The sequence below is a fragment of the Oncorhynchus nerka genome, linkage group LG15 (assembly GCF_034236695.1).
Source record: "Oncorhynchus nerka isolate Pitt River linkage group LG15, Oner_Uvic_2.0, whole genome shotgun sequence".
Taxonomy (NCBI): domain Eukaryota; kingdom Metazoa; phylum Chordata; class Actinopteri; order Salmoniformes; family Salmonidae; genus Oncorhynchus; species Oncorhynchus nerka.
The window spans coordinates 90,307,257-90,325,686 of NC_088410.1; the positions used below are offsets into that span (position 1 = coordinate 90,307,257).

At 43.4% G+C, this 18,430-nt stretch overlaps 3 non-coding genes across 3 annotated transcripts; all 3 read left to right on the top strand.

Annotated features, from left to right (window-relative positions):
* Positions 1-17,084: 17,084 nt before the first annotated feature.
* Positions 17,085-17,156, top strand: trnae-uuc (transfer RNA glutamic acid (anticodon UUC)). The gene has a single exon. It is a non-coding gene; the product is annotated as a tRNA-Glu (tRNA).
* A 585-nt stretch (positions 17,157-17,741) lies between these two features.
* Positions 17,742-17,813, top strand: trnae-uuc (transfer RNA glutamic acid (anticodon UUC)). Its single transcript has one exon. It is a non-coding gene; the product is annotated as a tRNA-Glu (tRNA).
* Positions 17,814-18,116: 303 nt separating this feature from the next.
* Positions 18,117-18,189, top strand: trnac-aca (transfer RNA cysteine (anticodon ACA)). The gene has a single exon. It is a non-coding gene; the product is annotated as a tRNA-Cys (tRNA).
* The last annotated feature ends 241 nt before the right edge of the window (positions 18,190-18,430 follow it).

Here is an 18,430-nt window from a genome sequence, read left to right on the forward strand (position 1 = left end):
GGGACATCCCAGAGAGGTTTGCCTAGTGCTTTACCTCAAATTGCTTCCTGTACCTTCCTAATTATGGCACTTTTCTTCCCCTCTTCCATAAGGCCCCATCATCTGCAAATAACAACCTTCCAATATCCGTCCATGCCTGAGAGTAAACATCATTGATCATGATTGAGAACAACAGAGGACTAATCACGCTCCCCTGCGGTGTATCGTTATCCACCAGGTAGCTGCCTGACAGAGACTACCCTAGAAAACAAAAATAGAATGCCCACCCCACATCACACCCTGACCTAACCAAATAGAGAAATAAAACGGCTCTCTAAGGTCAGGGCGTGACACACAGCTGTTATTTCTGCCAAAGGTGATTGTAACACAGGGGTGTGAATACTTATGTAAATTAGATATTTATGTATTTCATTCTCAATAACTTTGCTACATTTTCTAAAAACATGTTTTCACTTATTTTTTACAATATGGGGTATTGTTTGTAGATGGGTGAGAAAATATATATATTTAATGAATTTTGAGTTCAGGCGGTAACACAACAAAATGTGGAATAGGTCAAGGGGTGTAAATCATTTCTGAAGGCAATATAATCATGATCTTAGAATGCAATTAGTTTAATCAGATGGGTCTGCTAGGGATGGGGGAAAAAGTGTGACACCACTTCAGCCTCAGAGGACTCGAGTTGCCCATCCCTGGTCTAGGGGCTATGTAGCTTATTATCTGTCATGTTAGGAGTTGTGTTGCGCTGTTATGTGGACACTTGAATGTATCTTTACAGTTGAGCTTCCCTGGTCGAAACTTTAAACTACCCCCCCCCCCCAAAAAAAAAAATATGAATCAGGAACATTTATTCTACTGTCAAAATGGACAACAAAGTGTAAACTTGATGCACCGATACCTCTTGCCATGCGTCAGCAAAGAAAATAGTTCATGGCTTGGGTGGTTGGGGTCTTTAATGATTTTCCGGCCCTTCTTTTCACTCCGCCTAATATAGAGGTCCTGGATGGCAGGGAGCTCAGCCCCAGTATTGTACCGTGCTGTCCGCCTAACCCTTTGTGGAGCCATGCGATTGAAGGCAGTGCTATTGCATACCAAGCAGTGATGCAGGAGGGCCCAAGCCAAACTTTTCCAACCTCCTGAGGGGGAAAAGGCACTGTCATGCCTTCTTCACGACTGTGTGTGTAGACCATTTTAAGTTCTTAGTAATTTGAACAGCCAAGACAAGTGTCGATGATTCATGATTTCGACTGGCTGGGAAAAGATGTCAGTCTCGTCCTGACATGTTCATTTTCTAAATAGGACACTGGAGATCGAATTTCAATATTGAAACTATGTTGCAAATATCGAGTCACAGACAGCAACATTTGTACAACCCCGAATCGTTGAATCGTTGTTTTTTTTATCCTGTATTTTCCTTACATTGACAACCGGAGAGTAGAAAAGCATCAGGCTTCTTCCGACAATCCTCATTCCTCTCACCTCGTAAATCTGTCATCAGTATGCATAACTTTTTAATATGAAAACCCGCCTCTTTTTGTCCAATTGCTCACCTGGCAGGTAGCCTAGCGGTTACAGAGTTGAGCCAGCAACTGGAGAGTTTTCTCTGACATGAAAAATCTTGTGGGAAGTGAGCTGGCAACCAAAGGGTTGCTGGTGTCAAATCCTAGATTACCTGCTGTTGTGCCCTTGAACAAGGCACTTAACCCCCCACAACAACAGCTGCTCAGTGTGACAGTCCTCTGCACCTCTCCAAAAACCTGTATGTGTGTCTTTAGGAGCGGTTGGGTTAAAAGCAGAAGTCATATTTCATTTGTACCTTGTATACAATTGACAAATAAAGTTATCTTATTGTGATAATCCTTGTTCCTCTCACCCTATAAATCTATCATCCATAACTTTTTTAATATGAAAACCAGTATCCTTTTGTCAAACCGCTCACCCTTGTCAGGATTTGAACTTGTAGAAGGGTAAATGTGTTAAGCCTAAACACCACAGAAGTTAAATCTTGTTTATCTGAAATAATAGAAATGGCTTATTCTATACATGTAACATAAAGTTCACATCGAAAACGTAATGTTAGCTATGTTGTTTTGATTGTAAATCAAGGAAGTAATTGAAGTAACAGAATTGGAGGAAGACGTGCGAATGACAAATATACTCTAATTGTTGAAAGGCACTTCCATCACACATAAAACAAAATATAAAACAGTTCATCATATAACATTATTACACCACTACATATCTACAATACAAAATGTATACCACCATACAACAATATTACAATGTACGTGTGTGTAGAGTGCATTTGCTGGTGTTTGTGTCTGTACCTTTGTGTGTGTCTCGTCACAGTATCTGCTGTTCCATAAGGTGTATTTGTATATGTTTTTTTTACCTGATTCTACTGCGTGCATCAGTTACCTGATGTGGAATAGAGTTCCATGTAGTTATGGCTCTATGTAGTACTGTGCGCCTCTCATAGTCTGTTCTGGACTTGGGGATTGTGAATAGACCTGGTGGCATGTCTTGTGTGGTATGCATGGGTGTCCGATCTGTGTGCTTATAGTTTAAACAGACACTTTGGTGAATTCAGCATATCAACACTTCTTACAAAAACAAGTAGTGATGAAGTCAATCTCGCCTCCACTTTGAGCCATGAGAGATATGCATATCATTAATATTACTTCTAGTCTCTGCTAGGTAAAGCCCCGTCGGCCCGAGAATTGAACCCTGTGGCACACCCATAGAGACTGTCAGAGGTCCGGACAACAGGCCCTCCGATTTGACACACTGAACTCTATCAGAGAAGAAGTTGGTAAACCAGGCGAGGCAATCATTTGAGAAACCAAGGCTGTCGAGTCTGCCAATAAGAATGTTGTGATTGACAGAGTCGAAAGCCTTGGCCAGGTCAATGAATACGGCTGCACAGTAATGTCTCTTATTGATGGCGGTTATGATGTCGTTTAGAACCTTGAGCGTGGCTGAGGTGCACCCATGACCAGCTCTGAAACCAGATTGCATAGTGGAGAAGATATGGTGGGATACAAAATGGTCAGTAATCTGTTCGTTAACTTGGCTTTCGAAGACCTTAGAAAGACAGGGTAGGATAGATATAGGTCTGTAGCAGTTTGGGTCTAGAGTGTCACCCCCTTTGAAGAGGGGGATGACCGCGGCAGCTTTCCAATCTTTGGGAATCTCAGACGAAACGAAAGAGAGATTGAACAGGCTAGTAATAGGGGTTGCAACACTTTCGGCAGATCATTTTAGAAAGAGAGGGTCCAGATTGTCTAGCCCAGCTGATTTGTAGGGGTCCAGATTTTGCAGCTCTTTCAGAACATCAGCTATCTGGATTTGGGTAAAGGAGAAATGGTGGGGGCTTTGGCGGGTTGCTGTGGAGGGTGCCGGGCAGTTGACCGGGGTAGGGGTAGCCATGTGGAAAGCATGGCCAGCTGTAGAGAAATGCTTATTGAAATTCTCAATTATAGTGGATTTATCAGTGGTGACAGTGTTTCCTAGCCTCAGAGCAGTGGGCAGCTTGGAGGAGGTGCTCTTATTCTCCATGGAATTTACAGAACTGTCCCAGAACTTTTTTGAGTTAGTACTACAGGATGCACATTTCTGTTTGAAAAAGCTTGCCTTAGCTTTTCTAACTGCCTGTGTATATTTGTTCCTAACTTCCCTGAAAAGTTGCATATCAAGGGGGCTATTTGATGCTAATGCAGAATGTCACAGGATGTTTTTGTGCTGGTCAAGGGCAGACAGGTCTGGAGTGAACCAAGCACGATATCTATTCCTAGTACTACATTTTTTGAGAGGGGCATGCTTATTTAAGATGGTGATGAAGGCATTTTTAAAGAATAGCCAGGCATCCTCTACTGACGGTATGAGGTCAATGTCATTCCAGGATACCCCGGCCAGGTCGATTAGAAAGGCCTGCTCGCAGAAGTGTTTCAGGGAGCGTTTGACAGTGTTGAGGGGTGGTCGTTTGGTCGCAGACCCATTACGGATGCAGGCAATGATGGCAGTGATCGCCGAGATCTTGATTGAAAACAGCAGAGGTGTATTTAGAGGGCGAATTAGTTAGGATGACATCTATGAGGGTGCCCGTGTTTACTGATTTGGGGTTGTACCTGGTAGGTTCATTGATCATTTGTGTGAGATTGAGGGCATCAAGCTTAGTTTGTAGGATGGCCGGGGTGTTAAGCATGTCCCAGTTTAGGTCACCTTGTAGCACGAGCTCAGAAGATAGATGGGGGGCAATCAATACACATATGGTATCGAGGGCACAGCTAGGGGCAGAGGGAGGTCTATAGCAAGCGGCAACAGTGAGAGACTTGTTTCTGGAAAGGTGAATTTTTAGAACTAGAAGCTCAAATTGTTTGGGTACAGACTTAGATAGCTTGCAGAGTTCTGTATTACTATCTTTGCAGTAGATTGCAACACCGCCCCCTTTGGCAGTTCTATCTTGGCGGATAACGTTATAGTTAGCAATGGAGATTTCAGGGTTTTTGGTGGTTTTCCTAAGCCAGGATTCAGACACGGCTAAGACATCTGGGTTGGCAGAGTGTGCTAAAGCAGTGAGTAAAACAAACTTAGGGAGTAGGCTTCTAATGTTATCATGCATGAAACCAAGGCTTTTACGTTAACAGAAGTCAACAAATGAGAGCACCTGGGGGGGTGGGAGTGGAGCTTGGCACTGCAGGACCTGGATTAACCTCCACATCACCAGAGGAACAGAGGAGAAGTAGGATAAGGTTAAGGCTAAAGACTATATGAACTGGCCGTCTAGCACTTTCAGAACAGAGAGTAAAAGGAGCAGGTTTCTGGGCACGATAGCATAGATTCAAGGCATAGTGTACAGACAAAGGTAAGGTAGGATGTGAGTACATTGGAGGTAAACCTAGGCATTGAGTAATGAAGAGAGAGATATAGACTCTAGAGATGTTTAAACCAGGTGATGTCATCGCATATGTAGGAGGTGGAACAACATGGTTGACTAAGGCATATTGAGCAGGGCTAGAGGCTCTACAGTGAAATAAGACAGTAATCACTAACCAGGACAGTAATGGGCAAGGCATATTGATATTAGAGAGGCATGCGTAGCCAAGTGAACATATGGGTCCAGTGAGTGGTTGGGCTGGCTGGGGACACAGCGATTCAGACAGTTAGCAGGCTGATGCTAACAAGCTAGCAGCTAGTAGACCGGGGCAAGCTAGCAGTTAGCAGGCTGGGTTAGCAAGCAAGCAAGCAAGCAGTTAGCATGGGCTAGCAGTTACAGACCGGGCAGGTAAGCTAGCAGTTAGCAGGCCGGGGCCGGCAGCTAGCAGTTAGTAGACCGGGGCAAGCTAGCAGTTAGCAGGCCGGGTTAGCAAGCAGTTACCAGGGGCTAGCAGTTAGCAGACCGGGTTAGCAAGCAAGCAGTTAGCAGACTGGGCCCGGCAAGTTAGCAGTTAGCAGACCGGGTTAGCAAGCAGGCAGATAGCAGGGGCTAGAAAGTTAGCCTTTCGGGGACGTCACGATGGGGGTAGGTCTGTTTTTGCCTCTTCGTGCGGTGACGTCGATAGACCAGTCGTGGAATTAGTAGGGTTCCAAGTAGCTCTAGGTAGCTAGCAGGCCTAGCTGGTTAGCATAATGGACCTTCAGCGGGCGTCCCGCCTGAGTGGACTGCGAAGGAGGTGCTAATGAACATTGTTCAGTGCCTCTGTGTTCAGCTTCTTCAAAAGGTAATGGTATTGTGAGCTTCCGTAGTTTCCCGGTCGATGTAGAGCTCAGAAAAAGGTGGTTGGTGGCAGTACGTCGTGACAACAGCTACAATAGCAGCTAAATCATGTCTAGTGCTACTTGATGCTTAGAGAAGATGGGCAATAATAGTAATGAGCTTTTTTGGTATTCATATAGTCTGGGTCTGTCTTTAGGTTTTGCAAGCTACACCCACCTGATGTCCTTCTGGCACTTGATTGAGCGGGCAGCAGAGACCAGGTTTATAAGAGTCACAAGCACCAATCCATCTGAAACAAGTGTTACTCGAAGAAAACCAGTAAGGGACAACTTCATTAAATACAGTACTTATAGAATATTATTTGATCTTACTGTAATTGTTAAACATTATTTACTTTTTGTGTTATGGACAATATATTGTACTAAAACGGTTTTCTTTATGTTCAGACACGGCCATCAATCAACAATTTCTTCTTGTTTTTGACTCATCTGTCGCTGGGTCTGAAGCCGAAGGGTTTGGCCCATCGGTTCAGCATCCACCAATCGTCTCGTGTCATCATTGTATGCTGGATCTGTGAGATCTTCAAGCAGTCTGGAATTATTTCCTTACTCAACTGACATGGCCATTGTGGTGGATGAGGGCTTTCTCGTAGATGACATTGTTCCGTGCAAGGTCTACCGGCCAGCCTTTCTGTCAAGACGCACACAGATGCCAGTGCATGAGGTTAGGGAGACCCAATCCATTGCCAGGCTGAGAGTGCTTGTTGAAAGAATGATCCGCTGAGTAAAGGAACACAAGCTGTTTGACACAGTCATCCCCCTAACAATCTCAGGCAGCATCAACCAATTATTTGTGGTGGCATGCTTGTTGGTCAACAATCAAAACGGACCTTTGGTCAGTGCATGGGCCAAGCCAGTGTAAATGTACATGTGTTTATTTACTAGCAGAAAAATAAGAATTTGTTTATATATGACATGTATCAATAATGTGTGTGGAGCTTGTATTGGCTGTAATTAGGCAAGGAGTTGGGGGAGGGAAAGATATCAAGTAAACACAGAATATCCAGAATGCAAGATTGAATACAATGTTAGAGATGTGTAATTGATTAACTGAACTGTTGAACATTTGCTGAAATATTTGTTTTAAACAAATCTATTCCACTGTAGTTTTCTTCACAAGAACATCAATACTTATTTTTCACGACACCACTAAACTTGACACCCATGCAGGGGATCCATTCAGGTGCGAGATAAACACTTCTGCAAGTAATGGTAAAAATAAGTGGTCAACCTTCTCTCTTATAGTTTTTGAAACCTGTAGATCTTGATATATCCTTTCAACTAGGATGTGCTCCTGTGCACAGATGATAAAGTCACACCAGCTACAACCTGTGTGGTGGAAAATCGGTTCAAATATGACGCAATCAAGAACTTTGTGAAAATCAAATAGACTTTTAATACAACAGTATCGCAAGCCGGAGTGGTCCGCGGAACACACACTTTTTCAGAGCACTCGCTCTGATTTTATACACACACACAACATATGAGTTCATCCTACATGCAAATGAAGTTACATCCCAATCCGTGCGTCCTGCTTGTTCAGCCCAATAACGCCCATATCTGCTTTCCTTCAGATTATAATGATGACAAGACCCTTGCTTTGCCCCTGCACTCAGCTCAATGCGTTCTTCTGTATGTGTGTTATCTAAGGTCAGCAGACTATGTGTCTCCTCTGTTTTTAGCGTGCTCAGCTATACTAAAAATACTATACATTCCTCTATTTTCTAGGCTTGCTTTGTCCCTGCATTTAGCTTAATGCATTCTTTATCTTGGATCAGCAGACTATGTGTTCCAGCTGTCCCATACTCTCATGGCCTTACTCTGGCTTCCTGTCCTATACAATAGACAATGCCTTTTACCAGAATGGTAAATGTACTCTATAAGTGTATCTTTCTTTTGTGTTACATTATTTATGATCTTCCATATATGTACATAATTTCTCCCATACCTGTGAGAAGGATTTGACCTTGTACCTGCCAGTAGTAAGCATGAGATCTCTTCAACATCTCCATTCTGTATCTTCAGGTAAGGACTTCAGCTCTCCATTCTGTATCTTCAGGTAAAGACTTCAGCTCTCCATTCTGTATCTTCAGGTAAGGACTTCAGCTCTCCATTCTGTATCTTCAGGTAAGGACTTCAGCTCTCCATTCTGTATCTTCAGGTAAGGACATCAGCTCTCCATTCTGTATCCTCAGATAAGGACATCAGCTCTCCATTCTGTATCCTCAGAAAAGGACATCAGCTCTCCTTTCTGTATCTTCAGGTAAGGACTTCAGCTATCCATTCTGTATCTTTAGGTAAAGACTTCAGCTCTCCATTCTGTATCTTCAGGTGAGGGCAGTCAACATAACTTGGTACATTTGGGTACTTGACCTCTGAGAGTCCAAAGTGAGGTCGCACACTGGGATCAAATGTGATGCCATCTGGAGAGGATCCTAACCACGGGGAATCTGGCTGCACTACGAAGCCACACGGAAAGAAGTTAACATTCTTCAGTGTGCAGTACTCCTGTACATCCGCTAGCCCCCTCTTTATCTCTTGGTCTGCATACCAGGCATGTATCCATTGAGTGCTTTGTAGAGAGAACTTCTGTAAAACATTTTCAAATCAAATCAAATGTATTTATATAGCCCTTCTTACATCAGCTGATATCTCAAAGTGCTGTACAGAAACCCAGCCCAAAACCGCAAACAGCAAGCAATGCAGGTGTAGAAGCACGGTGGATAGGAAAAACTCCCTAGAAAGGCCAAAACCTAACAAGAAACCTAGAGAGGAACCAGGCTATGAGGGGTGGCCAGTCCTCTTCTGGCTGTGCCGGGTGGAGATTATAACAGAACATGACCAAGAGTTCATAAATGACCAGCATGGTCAAATAATAATAATCACAGTAGTTGCCAAGGGTGCAGCAAGTCAGCACCTCAGGAGTAAATGTCAGTTGGCTTTTCATAGCCGATCATTAAGAGTATCTCTACCGCTCCTGGTGTCTCTAGAGACTTGAAAACAGCAGGTCTGGGACAGGTAGCACGTCCGGTGAACAGGTCAGGGTTCCGTAGCCGCAGGCAGAACAGTTGAAACTGGAGCAGCAGCACGGCCAGGTGGACTGGGGACAGCAAGGAGTCATCATGCCAGGTAGTCCTGAGACATGGTCCTAGGGCTCAGGTCCTCAGAGAGAGAGAGAAAGAAAGAGAGAAAGAGAGAATTAGAGGAGAAGTACTCCAGGTATACTAAACTGACCCTAGCCCCCCGACACATAAACTACTGCAGCATAAATACTGGAGGCTGATGATAGCCCCGGACAGGGCCAAACAGGAAGGATATAACCCCACCCACTTTGCCAAAGCACAGCCCCCACACCACTAGAGGGATATCTTCAACCACCAACTTACCATCCCGAGACAAGGCTGAGTATAGCCCACAAAGATCTCCGCCAAGGCACAACCCAAGGGAGGGCGCCAACCCATTTTAAAACCTTAAAATCAGGTTGGAGAGATTATTATGACAAAGACTCATGTAACTTGTCCAGAAACAGCACAAACCTGAAAGTTAAAATAAAATGGATTAAAATATACAGATTTATAGATTATTATATATTTCCCCCCAGTCTTTGTCCTATACATTTTTCATTACTTCGTAAAGACGCCACTGTTTAGGCTTATCATCTGGAAACAAAAAATCACAAGAAAATGTTTTCTAAAATTGTTCCATTCTAGGAACCTCCAATTTACCTTATTCCATCAGCACACGAGTTAGTAGGTTTACAGAACTCTATCCCATCAACCGGACCTGGCTTCACACCCTAATTAACAAGGATTTACTATTACATAGGCAGAATACTTTTCAGGTGCATTTTTTACGGATATTGATAGACTCACAAGTGTTCATGGCTTGTGCCAACACTGTTCTGTGTCTGTGCAGCTGTGAACTGGTGGTGCAGCAGGAATGTTTAGTTGAGAGTAGTGCGTTGTCTGGTAAAGAAGGGACACCAGATGAATGCACATAGCACTTCCTGCAACACAGGAGCAGTGGCTTTGGACCACCGTCACTGGTACGGAGAGCTTTAACACCATCTGTGAAGTGAAGATAAGTGTTATGAAAGACTGGAGTGAGAAACAAGAATGATGCGGCCCATAAATAACAATAAACATAGGAGCTCATTTAACTATACAGGAATACATTGTGTTTCAGTAACAAAACTACCAAACACTGCATCAACAGATCTTTACCAAATGACCTGTTAAGTGGGCAATTCTAAATTGGGATTGGGACCCATCATTAATATCTATCTATTGTTAAGATTAAACGTTGACACTGTCTCCAACACACCATGGTGACAGTATCTCACAGGAGATGTTCTAAGGTTTGCTAGTAGCTATCTATAACCTTTCCCTCTTCCTCATGGACCTGTGACAGGCAGCCCTCACAGTGATCTCCCCTGTCAATATATCTTTGTTAGTTATCAAATCAAATTTTATTTGTCACATACACATGGTTAGCAGATGTTAATGTGAGTGTAGCGAAATGCTTGTGCTTCTAGTTCCGACAATGCAGTAATAACCAACAAGTAATCTAACTAACAATTCCAAAACTACTGTCTTATACACAGTGTAAGGGGATAAAGAATATGTACATAAAGATATATGAATGAGTGACGGTACAGAGCAGCATAGGCAAGATACAGTAGATGGTATCGAGTACAGTATATACATATGAGATGAGTATGTAAACAAAGTGGCATAGTTAAAGTGGCTAGTGATACATGTATTACATAAGGATGCAGTAGATGATATAGAGTACAGTATATACGTATACATAAGAGATGAATAATGTAGGGTATGTAAACATTATATTAGGTAGCATTGTTCAAAGTGGCTAGTGATATATTTTACATCATTTCCCACCAATTCCCATTATTAAAGTGGCTGGAGTTGAGTCAGTGTGTTGGCAGCAGCCACTCAATGTTAGTGGTGGCTGTTTAACAGTCTGATGGCCTTGAGATAGAAGCTGTTTTTCAGTCTCTCGGTCCCAGCTTTGATGCACCTGTACTGACCTCGCCTTCTGGATGATAACGGGGTGAACAGGCAGTGGCTCGAGTGGTTGTTGTCCTTGATGATCTTTATGGCCTTCCTGTAACATTGGGTGGTGTAGGTGTCCTGGAGGGCAGGTAGTTTGCCCCCGGTGATGCGTTGTGCAGACCTCACTACCCTCTGGAGAGCCTTACGGTTGTGGGCGGAGCAGTTGCCGTACCAGGCGGTGATACAGCCCGCCAGGATGCTCTCGATTGTGCATCTGTAGAAGTTTGTGAGTGCTTTTGGTGACAAGCCGAATTTCTTCAGCCTCCTGAGGTTGAAGAGGCGCTGCTGTGCCTTCTTCACAATGCTGTCTGTGTGAGTGGACCAATTCAGTTTGTCTGTGATGTGTATGCCGAGGAACATAAAACTTACTACCCTCTCCACTACTGTTCCATCGATGTGGATAGGGGGTTGTTCCCTCTGCTGTTTCCTGAAGTCCACAATCATCTCCTTAGTTTTGTTGACGTTGAGTGTGAGGTTATTTTCCTGACACCACACTCCGAGGGCCCTCACCTCCTCCCTGTAGGCCGTCTCGTCGTTGTTGGTAATCAAGCCTACCACTGTTGTGTCGTCCGCAAACTTGATGATTGAGTTGGAGGCGTGCGTGGCCACGCAGTCGTGGGTGAACAGGGAGTACAGGAGAGGGCTCAGAACGCACCCTTGTGGGGCCCCAGTGTTGAGGATCAGCGGGGTGGAGATGTTGTTGCCTACCCTCACCACCTGGGGGTGGCCCGTCAGGAAGTCCAGTACCCAGTTGCACAGGGCGGGGTCGAGACCCAGGGTCTCAAGCTTGATGACGAGCTTGGAGGGTACTATGGTGTTGAATGCCGAGCTGTAGTCGATGAACAGCATTCTCACATAGGTATTCCTCTTGTCCAGATGGGTTAGGGCAGTGTGCAGTGTGGTTGAGATTGCATCGTCTGTGGACCTATTTGGGCGGTAAGCAAATTAGAGTGGGTCTAGGGTGTCAGGTAGGGTGGAGGTGATATGGTTCTTGACTAGTCTCTCAAAGCACTTCATGATGACGGAAGTGAGTGCTATGGGGCGGTAGTCGTTTAGCTCAGTTACCTTAGCTTTCTTGGGAACAGGAACAATGGTGGCCCTCTTGAAGCATGTGGGAACAGCAGACTGGTTTAGGGATTGATTGAATATGTCCGTAAACACACCGGCCAGCTGGTCTGCGCATTGTCTGAGGGCGCGGCTGGGGATGCCGTCTGGGCCTGCAGCCTTGCGAGGGTTAACACGTTTAAATGTTTTACTCACCTCGGCTGCAGTGAAGGAGAGTCCGCATGTTTTCGTTGCAGGCCGTGTCAGTGGCACTGTATTGTCCTCAAAGCGGGCAAAAAAGTTATTTAGTCTGCCTGGGAGCAAGACATCCTGGTCCGTGACTGGGCTGGTTTTCTTCTTGTAGTCCGTGATTGACTGTAGACCCTGCCACATACCTCTTGTGTCTGAGCCGTTGAATTGAGATTCTACTTTGTCTCTATACTGACGCTTAGCTTGTTTGATAGCCTTGCGGAGGGAATAGCTGCACTGTTTGTATTCGGTCATGTTACCAGTCACCTTGCCCTGATTAACCTCTTAAGTCGACCCTCTACTTTTTTGAACATTCTGTTAAAAATCGCGCAACATTTCAGTGCCCTGCTACTCATGCCAGGAATATAGTATATGCATTTGCTTAGTCTGTGTGGATAGAAAACACTCAGATGTTTATAAAACTGGTTAAATCACTGCTGTGGCTTTACCAGAACGGCATTTACATCGAAAAGCACAGGAAAAACTGATCACTGAAAATGGGAAAATATATCCATGCGCTACTTGAACCCATTGATAAAGGTGAACCACAATTAATTGACTGAGGTTGCAGTACCTACAGCTTCCACACGGTGTCTAGAGTCTTGTCATTTCCCTTCGAGTTTTTTCTTGGTCAAACACATGCAGGGCACCGTATCTCCTCAGGTCTAGGACCGGATATTTTCGTGGAGTTTCTAGCCGGACATTTTTCCAGACGGACAGCTAATGATCTTTACATCGCCTCCTGATGAATTTTATCGCTTATTAACGTTTACTAATACCAAAAGTTGCATTACAAACTTATTTCGAAGTGTTTTGTGAAAGTTTATCGTCGACTTTTTGAATTTTAAAAAATGACGTTACGTTTTGAAACAATGTTTTTTTCGTTTATCACACAGTCTACATATAACGATATCTAGGCTTTATATGGACCGATTTAATCGAAATAAAGACCCAAATAGTGTTTATGGGACATCTAGGAGTGCCAACAAAGAAGATGGTGAAAGGTAATGAATGTTTTCTATTTTATTGTGCGGTTTGTGTAACGCCGAAATGCTAATTATTTTGTTTACGTCCCCTGCGGGTCTTTTGGGGTGTTACATGCTATCAGATAATAGCTTCTCATGCTTTCGCCGAAAAGCATTTTAAAAATCTGACTTGTTGCCTGGATTCACAACGAGTGTAGCTTTAATTCGATACCCTGCATGTGTATTTTAATGAACTTTTGAGTTTTAACTAATACTATTAGCATTTAGCGTAGCGCATTTGCATTTCCAGAGCTCTAGTTGGGACGCAAGCGTCCCGAGTAGAAGCAAGAGGTTAAAAGCAGTGGTTCGCGCTTTCAGTTTCACACGAATGCTGCCATCAATCCACGGTTTCTGGTTAGGGAATGTTTTAATCGTTGCTATGGGAACGACATCTTCAACGCAGGTTCTAATGAACTCGCACACCAAATCAGCGTATTCGTCAATGTTGTTATCTGACGCAATACGAAACATATCCCAGTCCACGTGATGGAAGCAGTCTTGGAGTGTGGAATCAGCTTGGTCGGACCAGCGTTGGACAGACCTCAGCGTGGGAGCTTCTTGTTTTAGTTTCTGTCTGTAGGCAGGGATCAGCAAAATGGAGTCGTGGTCAGATTTTCCAAAAGGAGGGCGGGGCAGGGCCTTATATGCGTCGTGGAAGTTAGAATAACAATGATCCAAGGTTTTTCCGGCCCTGGTTGCGCAATCGATATGCTGATACAATTTAGGGAGTCTTGTTTTCAGATTAGCCTTGTTAAAATCCCCAGCTTCAATGAATGCAGCCTCAGGATGTATGGATTCCAGTTTGCAAAGAGTCAAATAAAGTTTGTTCAGAGCCATCAATGTGTCTGTTTGGGGGGGAATATATACGGCTGTGATTATAATCGAAGAGAATTCTCTTGGTAGATAATGTGGTCGACATTTGATTGTGAGGAATTCTAAATCAGGTGAACAGAAGGATTTGAGTTCCTGTATGTTTCTGTGATCACACCACGTCTCGTTAGCCATAAGGCATACGCCCCCGCCCCTCTTCTTACCAGAAAGATGTTTGTTTCTGTCGGCGCGATGCGTGGAGAAACCCGCTGGCTGCACCGCCTCCGATAGCGTCTCTCCAGTGAGCCATGTTTCCGTGAAGCAAAGAACGTTACAGTCTCTGATGTCCCTCTGGAATGCTACCCTTGCTCGGATTTCATCAACCTTGTTGTCAAGAGACTGGACATTGGCGAGAAGAATGCTAGGGAGTGGTGCACGATGTGCCCGTCTCCGGAGTCTGACCAGAAGACCGCCTCGTTTCCCTCTTTTACGGAGTCGTTTTTTTGGGTCACCGGCTGGGATCCATTCCGTTGTCCTGGTTGAAAGGCAGAACACAGGATCCGCTTCGCGAAAGTTACTGTGTACAATGGAAGACATTAATAACAGCGAGCAAATAAAGCTAGCAAGCATAATTTTTAAGCAAGCTAATGAAAATACATACATTCTCAGGTAGATTCTGTCAACGTTACATCATTTTACGAAGTAACTAGCTAACTACAGTTACTGGTTAAATTAGCTAGCTAGCTAATATGATTGTAGCTAGCTATATCTGTCACTGACTCACCTTCATAGTTGTCTATGTAGCTTCCTATATACATCTTGAACCACTTTTCGTTCTTGCTAGCTAGAGTCTCGGAGGCTGATTTAGCAATTCGATGTACATAATTAATATTAATTTGAGGCAAGTCCTGAAGGCACCTAGTAAAAAACTGTGACATAGTGGTAGTAATGTTATATTGTCGATAACAACTAGACTTTTGTTATATAGTTTGCGCCACCGGAAATTACCACAACGGTAGGAAGTGTGCTTCGAATGTTCGGTCATGGAATGTGCATAAGGGCTATAGTAATTTTCCAAAGTCCCTTTTTGTGGCACCTGACCACACGACTAAACAGTAGATCTTGAGTAATAGGTAGGTCATTGTGATAACAGTTATGAGTGCAGGCACTGCTAGGATTCAATACCAGGCGCTCATGTTGCACCAGCTGAGCCTGACACATCTGCAATGCAGGTTGGCAAGCCTACTCTTTAGAGGAAGTGGATGGCAGTTTGCAAAGTGAGGTGATGCTTCGCCGAATAAAAAGTTTGCCCAAAATTGCCCTCGAACCCACACCTCTGAGATTAGAAGTCTCATGCTCCACTGACCAAGCTAACCAGGATGCTCAATCACAAGCTGGCGTTGGACCAAATATCGTACAACCATCTTTGTGCAATCATTGGTGATCAGCATTCTGTTTTCTATGGAGCCTGTGGCGCAATCGGTTAGCACACGGTACATATACAGCGATATGCCGAGGTTATGAGAAGCCTCACCAGGAGCAGTGAATTTTCTTGAACCCTCTGCCTGTATATTTCTTGTCCAAAAAAGGAACACTTTCCACTCTATTTAGGAGGACGTTTCCCAAGTAACAGGTATGTCATTGTGACAACAGTTATGAGTGCAGACGCTGCTAGGATTCTAACACAATCCAGAAAAGGAAACCTTTTAACCCTTTGAGCTAACTCTCAGTTCAGGACACACCACCTTGCGAAACATGTGCCAGTCTTCAATCCTGTAGTCCACTCCTAACTCCTAGAACAAACTCCTATTTGTTCTTAACTTGCCTAGTTAAATAAAGGTAAAATTTTAAAAAATGTATAGAGTTTCACTCTACAGGATGGGTAATCAAACATATACCCCCATAATTGTTCATTAGACATCAACCCTGGATCTTGCAGTACAGTTGTGTTCTATACACATTTAGAAAACACTTTTTAGGCACCTGATGTATTGCTGATTTATACTCACACCTTTATCTATGTTTTAGGCGTTGTCTTGCTTCCGAGGTTAAGGTCGTCACGGGCTTATCAGTATCACTTAACAAATCCACGTTTTCTTTCTTCCTTCTTTACAGTCTTCTGTGGTTTATCTTAAGGTTTCTTGTGTCTTGTAGTGTCCACAGCTCTTACTAATACTCAGGCATACCTACCCTGGAAATGAGTTTTTCATATACAAGCTCCCTAAACAGCTGAGCCATAAGTCTAATACAACATTTCCAAACTGTTACTCTCTGGTTCTCAGAGATTCATGAGGTCACCACCTTGTCGGAGAGAGCATGCGTCAAAGATTTTATATGGGACTTTTCCCCAACCTCTCTGAGAAAAAGATTGAGCTTTTAAAAACTACAGGCATAATTTCAACCAGATTTTTATTGTCCTTAATAGATTTGTCAGTAAAATTTTTTGATTGAGAGTGTCTTCCCATATGGTGTAGCGGTTAGAATTACAGGTTTTCCCCCAGGAAGCCTGACTTCAACACGTGGTATGGGAAAGAACATCTTGTAATTTGGCATGCACTTGTGTAACAACATATTTTAACTGGCAGCAGTTTCACACAACACAACAATATTCCATCAGCAACAGGAAATGTGACATGTTATGTAGATTCAAATTATACAAGCGTTTTTAAACTTTGAATACACTTCATGGCTGCATTTCTTGCTCTGCAGTAAAATTCATGCAACAACAGGAGGATCAAATTAAGATATGCATCTGAAACAGAAAACCAAGGAACCTTTTTCTTGACGTCACTGGTCTAGCTGTGACCTGACTTCAGCTTAGACGTTGGGCCAGTGGCGCAATGGATAACGTGTCTGACTACGGATCAGAAGATTCTCCGGTTCAACTCCTGGCTGGCTCGATACTTTATTTAATTGACTGAAATCAAGCAGGGAATGATACTGTATACCTTTCAGTGCTTCTGGCTGTTCTCACTTCAAACAATTTTAGACGGATTTCATCTGGACATTCCCCAACATCTCTGAGAAAAAAGATGTAGCTATTAAATCCAACAGGCATAAGGTCAACATTTAAAGATTTGTCTGTGATGTGTATTTTAAGTATGTGTCTTCCCATATGGTCTAGCGGTTAGGATTCCTGGTTTTCACCCAGGTGGCCCGGGTTCAACTCCCGGTATGGGAAAAAGTATCTTGTCGTTGGGTACGCACTTGTGTAACAACAGATGCAGCAGTTTCACACAACACAACAATATTCCCTCAGCAACAGGAAATGTGACATGTTATGTAGATTCAAATTATACAAAGCTTTTTAAACGTTGAATACACTTCATGGCTGCATTTCTTGCTCTGCAGTAAAATTCATGCAACAACAGGAGGATCAAATTAAGATATGCATCTGAAACAGAAAACCAAGGAACCTTGTTGTTGACAGACGCTATGACTGTGTACACTGGTCTAGCTGTGACCTGACTTCAGCTTAGACGTGGGGCCAGTGGTGCAATGGATAACATGTCTGACTACAGATCAGTAGATTCTATGTTCAACTCCTGGCTGGCTCAATACATTTTTAATTGACTGAAATCAAGCTGGGAATGATACTGTATCCCTTTCAGTGCTTCTGGCTGTTCTCACTTCAAACACATTTTAGACGGATTTCACCTTGACATTCCCCAACATCTCTGAGAAAAAAGATGTAGCTTTTAAATCCAACAGGCATAATGTCAACATTTAAAGATGTGTCTGTGATGTGTATTTTAAGTATGTGTCTTCCCATATGGTCTAGCGGTTAGGATTCCTGGGTTTCACCCAGGTGGCCCGTGTTCAACTCCCGGTATGGGAAAGAATATCTTGTCGTTAGGTACGCACTTGTGTAACAACAGATGCAGCAGTTTCACACAACACAACAATATTCCCTCAGCAACAGGAAATGTGACATGTTATGTAGATTCAAATTATACAATGCTTTTTAAACGTTGAATACACTTCATGGCTGCATTTCTTGCTCTGCAGTAATATTCATGCAACAACAGGAGGATCAAATTAAGATATGCATCTGAAACAGAAAACCAAGGAACCTTGTTGTTGACAGACGCTATGACTGTGTACACTGGTCTAGCTGTGACCTGACTTCAGCTTAGACGTGGGGCCAGTGGCGCAATGGATAACGTGTCTGACTACAGATCAGAAAATTCTAGGTTCGACTCCTGGCTGGCTCAATACTTTATTTAATTGACTGAAATCAAGCTGGGAATGATACTGTATACCTTTCAGTGCTTCTGGCTGTTCTCACTTCAAACAATTTTAGACGGATTTCATCTGGACATTCCCCAACATCTCTGAGAAAAAAAGATGTAGCTTTTAAATCCAACAGGCATAATGTCAACATTTAAAGATTTGTCTGTGATGTGTATTTTTAGCATGTATCTTCCCATATGGTCTAGCGGTTAGGTTTCCTGG